Below are 7,618 nucleotides of genomic sequence, written 5' to 3'. Positions count from 1 at the left end.
CTTCGAGTATGCTCCCTCCCGGGCGGGGGACGTTCCCACACGTCCCTAGGCCACGAGCTGGATGGAAGGGGCCCCTCCCGCAGCCCCCATTCTCCCCTTCCCTGCATCGTCCTCCACATTCCTTCAGGCCCACCTGGCCTCTTGGTGATGCTTTTCGAACCTCTAAGAACCACAGATGGCAGCAGCGGCCCAGTCAGAGGTGGTCAGAGGGGCTGAGAGGCCAGGCTGCCGGTGGCGAGGGGGCTGCACAGCCCTCCCCCCTGTGCCTCCCACAGCTCTCACCCACCCGCTCTCCTCCGACTGCTCCCTTTGGCCGTCGTTGATGGTTTGGGCAGAGCTGGAGACGTCGGGTTCACGGAGAAAGGACCAGCTGGACCAAAGGCACACTGTGGGCAGAGGGTTGGGTCCCCAAGTGGCCCTGGTGCCCTTGGGCTCGTTAGCCCGCAGCCAGACCACGGAAGCCCCGCTCACCTCTGTCCGTGCACCGTCTGTGGGCTGTTGGGAGCCGGTCTGTCTTGTCCGCGTCCAGACCTGTGGGTGGCCCCTGCTCTGAGGACGTGGAGACGTGGCTGTGCTGGCCCCGTGCCAGACCAGCACCTGCCCCGGGACCTGCGTGGCCCAAGTGGGTCTGGTTTCCCATCATGCACCTCGCGACTGCTGGGCTCCGGAGTGTCTAGTAGGGAAGGCCGTGGGCCGGGGGCTGCACGCAAGGAGGCCAGACGCACCAGGACACCTTCCCGAGCCACTGATTTCCACCACCCCAGCCCACCGCCGCTCAGGCCCCGGCTTGCCGCTGCCCTCACAGTGCCGTGTAGGGTGAGCGGCTGGCTCTGCAGGCACCAGGCCCGTGGGCACCTGTGGGTTCCATTTTGTTTGGGGTTTTGCCCTTGAAGATGTTCGGGAAGAGGGGAGGTGTGCGCTGGTGTCAGGTGAGGAGCAGCTGCTGAGACCCGGCCTCTCAGGAGGACAGGAAATGCGCTGTTGGACCCCGTGGAGCAGGGAGGAGGCCAGACGCCAGGACAGTCTTAGGGGCCAGTTCCAGGCCAGCAAGAAGTCAGCCTGAGAGCAGGCCCCAGTCGGGCTTCCTGACGTTTCTGGAAATAACTTAGGAAATGAGTCGTTTTTCCCTAGAGTGGCCAAGCACGAAGTTCAGAGGTTGGACTTCAGGCAGGCAGCCGCCCCTCCACAGCGACTGTGTCATTGCTCCGTGGGCAGAAAACTCCGAGGCCCATCACACAGGTCGGGGCGAATCCCTGCCGAGTGTCTTTTTGTTCCCGAATCTTACTGATAGTCCGCTAGAAACGTGACGCTCCCCTGGAGGCCAGAGGGGCAGGTCCGGAAGTTTGTTGAACCCGGTCTCCTGTAGAATTTGTAAAAACTAAATAAGTCCTGACGGTGATGACAACAGTCCTCAAGGCGATGCTGGTGACTCCGCGAGGGCCGGGTACCCCAGGGGCCGGGCGCGGGGTCTGGACCACACCCCCCTCACCTGACCCTGACCCCGACCCCGAAGCATGTCCACTTCGTTGATTTGGAGGCAGGAGCCCTTTCAAAGTCTTCCCTGTCTGTGCTTTCAGGCCCTCCCGCTGACTGAAGACCTAGGTCCCTGGTTGCATTTCCCTTTTCCTCGTGTGGCCCATCTACTTCCCCGGTGAGCAGGGTGTTGTGTCTGGAGGGCCCCCTGTTCATGCGCTCGGAGGGGACAACCCTCTGCCTGCTGTGGTGGGAACAGGAGCACCTCGGCCCTCGCTCCAGGGCCGCCGAGGCCAGTGCTGGGCGCCCTGAGGCTCTGGCAGCGCTGCCCGCCTGTGGCCTGCAGGGAGCGTGGGAGAGGCTGCGGGGTGCAGACGGGAGCTGCCGGCGCGTAGATTTCTGTTTTCGCTTGGTGATGTGGTCTCTTGTCTTTTCCGGGCGTTTTTCTGTTTTCAAACTGCTGTAGACGTTACCGCTCGTGCGTGAGCTTTCCTACTTCTCTGACGAGTCGAGCAGCCAGCGCCGCCGGCGCCCCTTAGGCGTGCTGTGTCCACAGGCTCCTGCTCGGGGGGGGCCCTGCCGGGACCATCTGGCGTGTTCTAACCTCGGGCGGTCTGTTCCAGGGGAGCTTGTGCAGTGCCCACTGGGGAGACGGGCAGCCTCTGTGGCACCTGGTGTGAGACCACCTGTGAGGAGGGCGGGCACCGGCTCGTGGGCTCTCCCTGGAGGGGCCAGGCTCTGCGGGGGCAGAGCCCAGGGGCCCCGTCCGTTCTTCCCTGGCTCTCAGCACACCCCGCCAGGGGGACAGCGCGGGGGTGGTGGCGGTGGTGAGGGGCGTGAAAAAGTGACTGATCTCATTCCTTTCCCAGCGTTCTGAGCTGTGAGCCCATGTAACACAGGACTCACCTGTTCTGCTATTTTGGTTGTGACTCCTTCTCCTGTGGAATTGGCAAAAGCTACATTTTTACTGTCCTTTCAAGCACGGTTGGCGTCGTCTCTGCTGTAGGTGTGGGCAGTGTGTGTACATATGTGTATATGTATATATCACCCAGCGGCGTGAGTGCCGCCATCCGGGGCAAAGCGACAGTACAATAAAAGCGGCTCCAAAACGGCCTCTGGTTTCTTGACGAGTCGGGGCAGGAGCAGGGGGTCTGGGCGAGCTCCTTTGCCAGGTGCACAGAAGGAAACACCGGCCCTGTTGTGTCCCTGGAATCAGTGTGGACGGCAGGCTGGGCGCCCGAGCGCTGCCAGTGTCGGCTCCTCCAGGGTAGGGTGCAGGGCTGCCAAGGTGACACCCATACCTGGGGGCTCACCTGACCCAGAGGTGAGTGGCTGGAAACCCCTCCCTCCCCTGAAACATTAAAACCAATTTTCTAAGCATCAGATACAATCAGTGATAAAGCCACATTCAAAGGGGTCTCTGTTCTGACCCCAGATCCACCCTGGAGGGTCCCCGGGGGAGGAAGCGGCTGGGCCTGGGGTCCTGTGGACAGCAGCTTTTGGTGATTTTGTCTCCCTGGAAAGAAGGGTGTTTCAGGGTGGGCGAGGGGCGCAGTTTACACTGAAACATGTATGCGTCATGGTTAGAAGCTAAATGCAGGCGCGTGGACCGCGATCGTCCGTGTGCTGCTGTGTCCTGCTGCTGGGACCGACCTCTGCCCTGAGCCCACGCGCACACCTGGGGCTGGGCTGGAGGGTCACGGTGGTTTCCCATGGTGATGGTCTCTTATGTCTGAATGTTGACCTATAATAAAGATAACTTGTAAAAAATAAATGTTTTCACTGCAGACTGGGTGTATGTTTTATTTAATGATCCCTGCATAATCCTGCTTTAGGGGAGTCTTGCACTCTGGGGGCAGCTGCCCTCGGCGGCCCTCCTGAGTCCTCTGGGGGCTGGGACCTCACTACCACCTGCCTGATCCGAGTGTGGACAGACTCCCCTCCATTTTCTAAATACCACGACTGGGGTGAAGGAAGGAATGTTGGAGCTGTGGGGAGAGCCACACGCCAAGGGCAGCTTGGACTGCGGGTCCTGGAGCCCTCCTGGGACACGGCCAGTAAGCCAGTGGCCAACAGCCACTGGTCCCACTGTCCCCTCCTATCCACCCAGCTGACCACCCTACCACCTCAGCCTCTGGGAACCATCCCTGCCGCCCTCAAGACGGCGGCGCCTCCATCCTGCTGCCCGTGAGCAGCTGTCTGGCCGGGTGAGCGGGGCTGCAGCTCTCCAGGAGAGCAGGCCAGTCCTGGGCCTGTCCTCAGCTGGCAGCACGAAGTCAGGAAGGGGCTACCACAGAGGGCACCTGGCCAGCTCGTCTGCCCCTTGGGCAGCCCCACCCACGTCCAGCTCCTGTTCCTCGGCCTGCTCCACCCAGGGCATCAGCGTGCAGTATGCTCGGGTCCTCACGCCTGGACACCGCTGCCCCATCTTCCTGGGTTGTCTCCAAGCTGCTGGTGACCCGGCCCTGCTCTCTGGCACCTCCCAGGCAGGGTCCGTCGTCCTACCTGGCCCCCAGGGAGTTCTGAGGTCTACCTGCCCCCCATCACCTGGACAGCAGGGAGAGAGGAGCAGGGGACACCCTGAGCACCACCACGCCCCCCTGGACGTGGTGCAGGCAGGTGCCTTTGTGCCTGTCTCCCACCCGAGATAAGCACCCCACTCTTGGGCTCCTGCAGGAGGCGCCATCTCTGCCTCAGGGCGTGTATGTCCATGGGGGTTCACGTCCACCACGTGTGCCCTTCTGTACACGTCGGGGTGTTCAGGCCCTGAGGACGCTGGCGTTCGGTGGGAGAGGCCACCCTAACCCAGGAGGCCCAGGGGTCTGACTACCTGGCCCTGGAGGCAAGAAACACCATGCCTGGCTGCAGGCACCGCCTCCCACACCCCAGGGGGCGCTGGCCCCTCGTGCTTGTGCCCCCCTCGGGTGGGGTGCTGGGTCTTCCTTCTGTGTCCTTGCTCTTTAGCAAAGGGCCTGGCGGAAATGATTTGAAGAAATCAAAACAGCCTAAAAATACTAAGAATTGTGTAACAAACACCTTGAAACTCTTTATTTGTACATAACAAATATGAAGTAGTTTAATTTAGATTTCCCACAAAAGAAAACATGACAGTGAAGACCCATTTGTACCTCTCTCCCAGGCCCAGAGGTGGCCCACCAGGCACTTCAGCTCACTTCTGTTTGTGCTTTTAAACCCTGCCTACCAGTCTCAGCATCCATAAATAACACGTACCACTGATTTCTAAGATTTACGTAAGTTGTACAGCACTAAATCACTGTGAGAGTTCATTTAGTGCCGGGTTTTTTTTTCCTTAATCCATGTGGCTACATCTCGGCCTAGTTAATTTCTGTACAGCGTATATCATATGAATTAAACACAGGTGGTTGGTGGTCTTGTTGATTGAGGACACAGGTGGCTTTTACTTCCTGGCCGGTGAAGCAGAGTTGCACTGCCCTCGCCAGGGACCATCGCCGGGCAGGGGTCTGGAAGCCCTCCCTTGAGTGGTGGCCCCAAATGCCCTGCACATCCACACAGAGGAAGGCCCCCTTCCCATCTCTGCCAGCCTTGGCGTCCTCAGACGTTTTTCCTTATTTTCAGCATTTTCTATCTGGGATACTTAGAAATAGGACGTGACGACGTGACGTGACACCAACCCTTAATGATGCGCATTCAGGGTGGTGGGCAGCGGGACCTCCGCCCCTACTGGCCCTGGTTTAGGGGGACCGAGGGCCGCGGGCGTGGCTGAATGGCGCTTTGGAAAGACTCCGAAGTCCCCCGGATGCCCCTTGCCCTCCCGTGCCCAGGCCTAGGACCCTGGCTGAAGCTCCTGGCTAAAGTCGGGGTCGCAGCGTGCGGGCAGGGTCCTAGGCGGACCTCCCGCCCCCCTTCCCCTCCCCACTCGCAGCACCACAAGGCAGCCCCGCCCGTGGGCGTGCGGGGCGTGGCCACGAGGAGGGGCGGGGGTCCGGGCAGGGCCGGCGTCACCTGCCCGAGGGGAGAAGCGTCTCCCCGGTCGGGCTCCGGGCCCGAGGACGCCGTGTGGCCCATCCCGGCAGGAGGAACCCGTCGCTGTGGGGCGGCCCTTGCTCCCGGCGCGCCCGGCCGCCCACCCGCTCCAAGGGACTCGGCTCCCTCTGGCCTCAGGGAGACCCCCTGCTCGGACTCCCCAGAACTCCGGGGGGCGCCGCGGGTGAGACCACGGCTCCCTCCGGCCCTGTCCACTCGGCCCTGGCCCTTTCCGTCTGGGCGCGTGGCCCCCAGCAGCCCTGGGCCGGGAGACTCTGCGCGCGCTGGGACTGGGGAGGCGTGGTGGCGGTTGGGGAGGGTCCAAGCCAGCGCCAGTCCCACCCCCAGACACGTGACGCCGGGGCGGTTCTCGGCCCCCCAGTGGGCAGCCGATCGGTGACCAGGGGCGTCGAGGGCCCCGCACGGGGAGTTAGGCCGGCCCGCCCACCCAGCAGTGCGGCCGCCCCAGCGGATGTGTGGCTGCTGATGTCGCCATGGCTCCCATCCCGGGGTCACAGACGTGGGTCCCCGTGAGCCCCGTGCTAGCTGCCCTTTTCTTACCCTTCTGACCCAAGCACAGCTAAAACCCACCTGCTACCCACAAGCCCTCAGCTTGACCTCAGAGAGCCTGGAAGTCTCCCAGCTGCCCGCAGCATCTCTGGCTGCGTCGTGCCCGGGCCCTGGCCCAGGAACCTGTACAGGTGCCCCTTCCTCGGACTCACCCTGGAGCACTTTAGGGCTGCGTCAGGCGGGGCCCAGGATACAGGCGTCTTGTGGGTGCGTCCTGACGCCAGGTGGCCCAGCAGAGACACCGTGACGGGTGGCGTCCTTGCCCAGGTGGTACCGACCCGCCAGGTCCTTCTGCCGACCGGCCCAAGTGCACGTGCCCCTCGCTCCGTGGCAGCTGCTGCTGGGGAGGGGGCGGCACCTCGCGGGCTGACGAACCTGAGATTGTCCCTGGATGCTCACCATTCTCAGGTTGGACAGTCCTGGAGGCACTGCCCAGGCGGCTCATGGGGCCTCAGCAGGCACGTTGCTCCTCTGGGCTCCTCACCCTGTGTCCCCCGAACTTCTGGACAAGTGAGGGAGGGGCTCCGGGTCTGCCTCCCGCCCCCTGTCCTGTCCCCGGCTCTGGGGCTGCAGGCTGCAGCCCCACCCTCAGCTTCTTCCCGCTACCCGCTGACCCCTCGGCCTCTGCTGGGCCCACTGGAGCCCAGGTGCCCGGAAGGCAACACCAGGGGCTGTTAATCAGCCCCAGCTGCCACACAGCCCGAGAGGTTTTCCCTGGGGGTGGGCTCCTCCGGCCCTGAAGGGCACCACCCAAGGTTTCTTCCCAAACGGGAAGCCCCCGATGTTTCCAGCGGCTGTGCTGAGCCCTGTCCCCAGGACAGCCTTGGACCTTGGATCCTGGTCCTGTTTCTGGGACCAGGAGGCTCCCTGGGGCTGGAGGGATTGCCCCTTCCTCCCATCGGCACCCCGAAGACTCTCTGTCAGGGCTGTTTGGAAGGTGACCCACTTCTACCACCCCTTGGGGGCCTGGCAGGAAGTGGCCCAAGAACTCCCCTAAGCCGTGACCTCGTCTCTGAGCTGTCTCTGATGAGAAACCCCAGCCTGAGCAGGCAGGGCTCGGCCCTAGGCCACCACCGACCCTCGAGAAGCGGGAGGAAGCCGTCCCACGCCCCGAGGCTGGTGGCTGAGTGAGGTGGGGGCCCTGAGCTGCATCACGCACACGTGTGTGTCTGGGGCCATGTGGCCATCTGCACACGCATGAGCACATGCGGGTCTGATTTCTTCTGTGGGAGCTGCTTATCCTCTAGCTGGACTCGGGGCCCCTCCCAGGATCACCTAGCTCCTGCCCAGCTCCTCATCAACGGTTCGCCCCCTTGCTCCTCTGGGAAGAGCTGGCCAGACGGCAGGGTATCCGCCGCATCACAGCACCTGAGCAGGGCCCGGCCCGCTGCAGCCTCCAGGCTCCAGGCACAGAGCACAGGAGGAATGAACGAACCAACCAACCAACCAACCAACGAATGGGGCCCTGGAGATATGGGGGAGGGTCCGCTCACCAGGTTGGGGAGGAGAGGCCCCTCCTGCTGACCTCGGGGCTGTGTCGCTCCTCTACCCTGGCGCCTGGCCACCTCTG

Source organism: Mesoplodon bidens (genome assembly GCF_964165515.1).
Source record: "Mesoplodon bidens genome assembly, chromosome: 15".
Lineage (NCBI taxonomy): Eukaryota > Metazoa > Chordata > Mammalia > Artiodactyla > Ziphiidae > Mesoplodon > Mesoplodon bidens.
The sequence above is the reverse complement of the archived record's forward strand: the minus strand, read 5'-3'. Positions refer to the sequence as shown.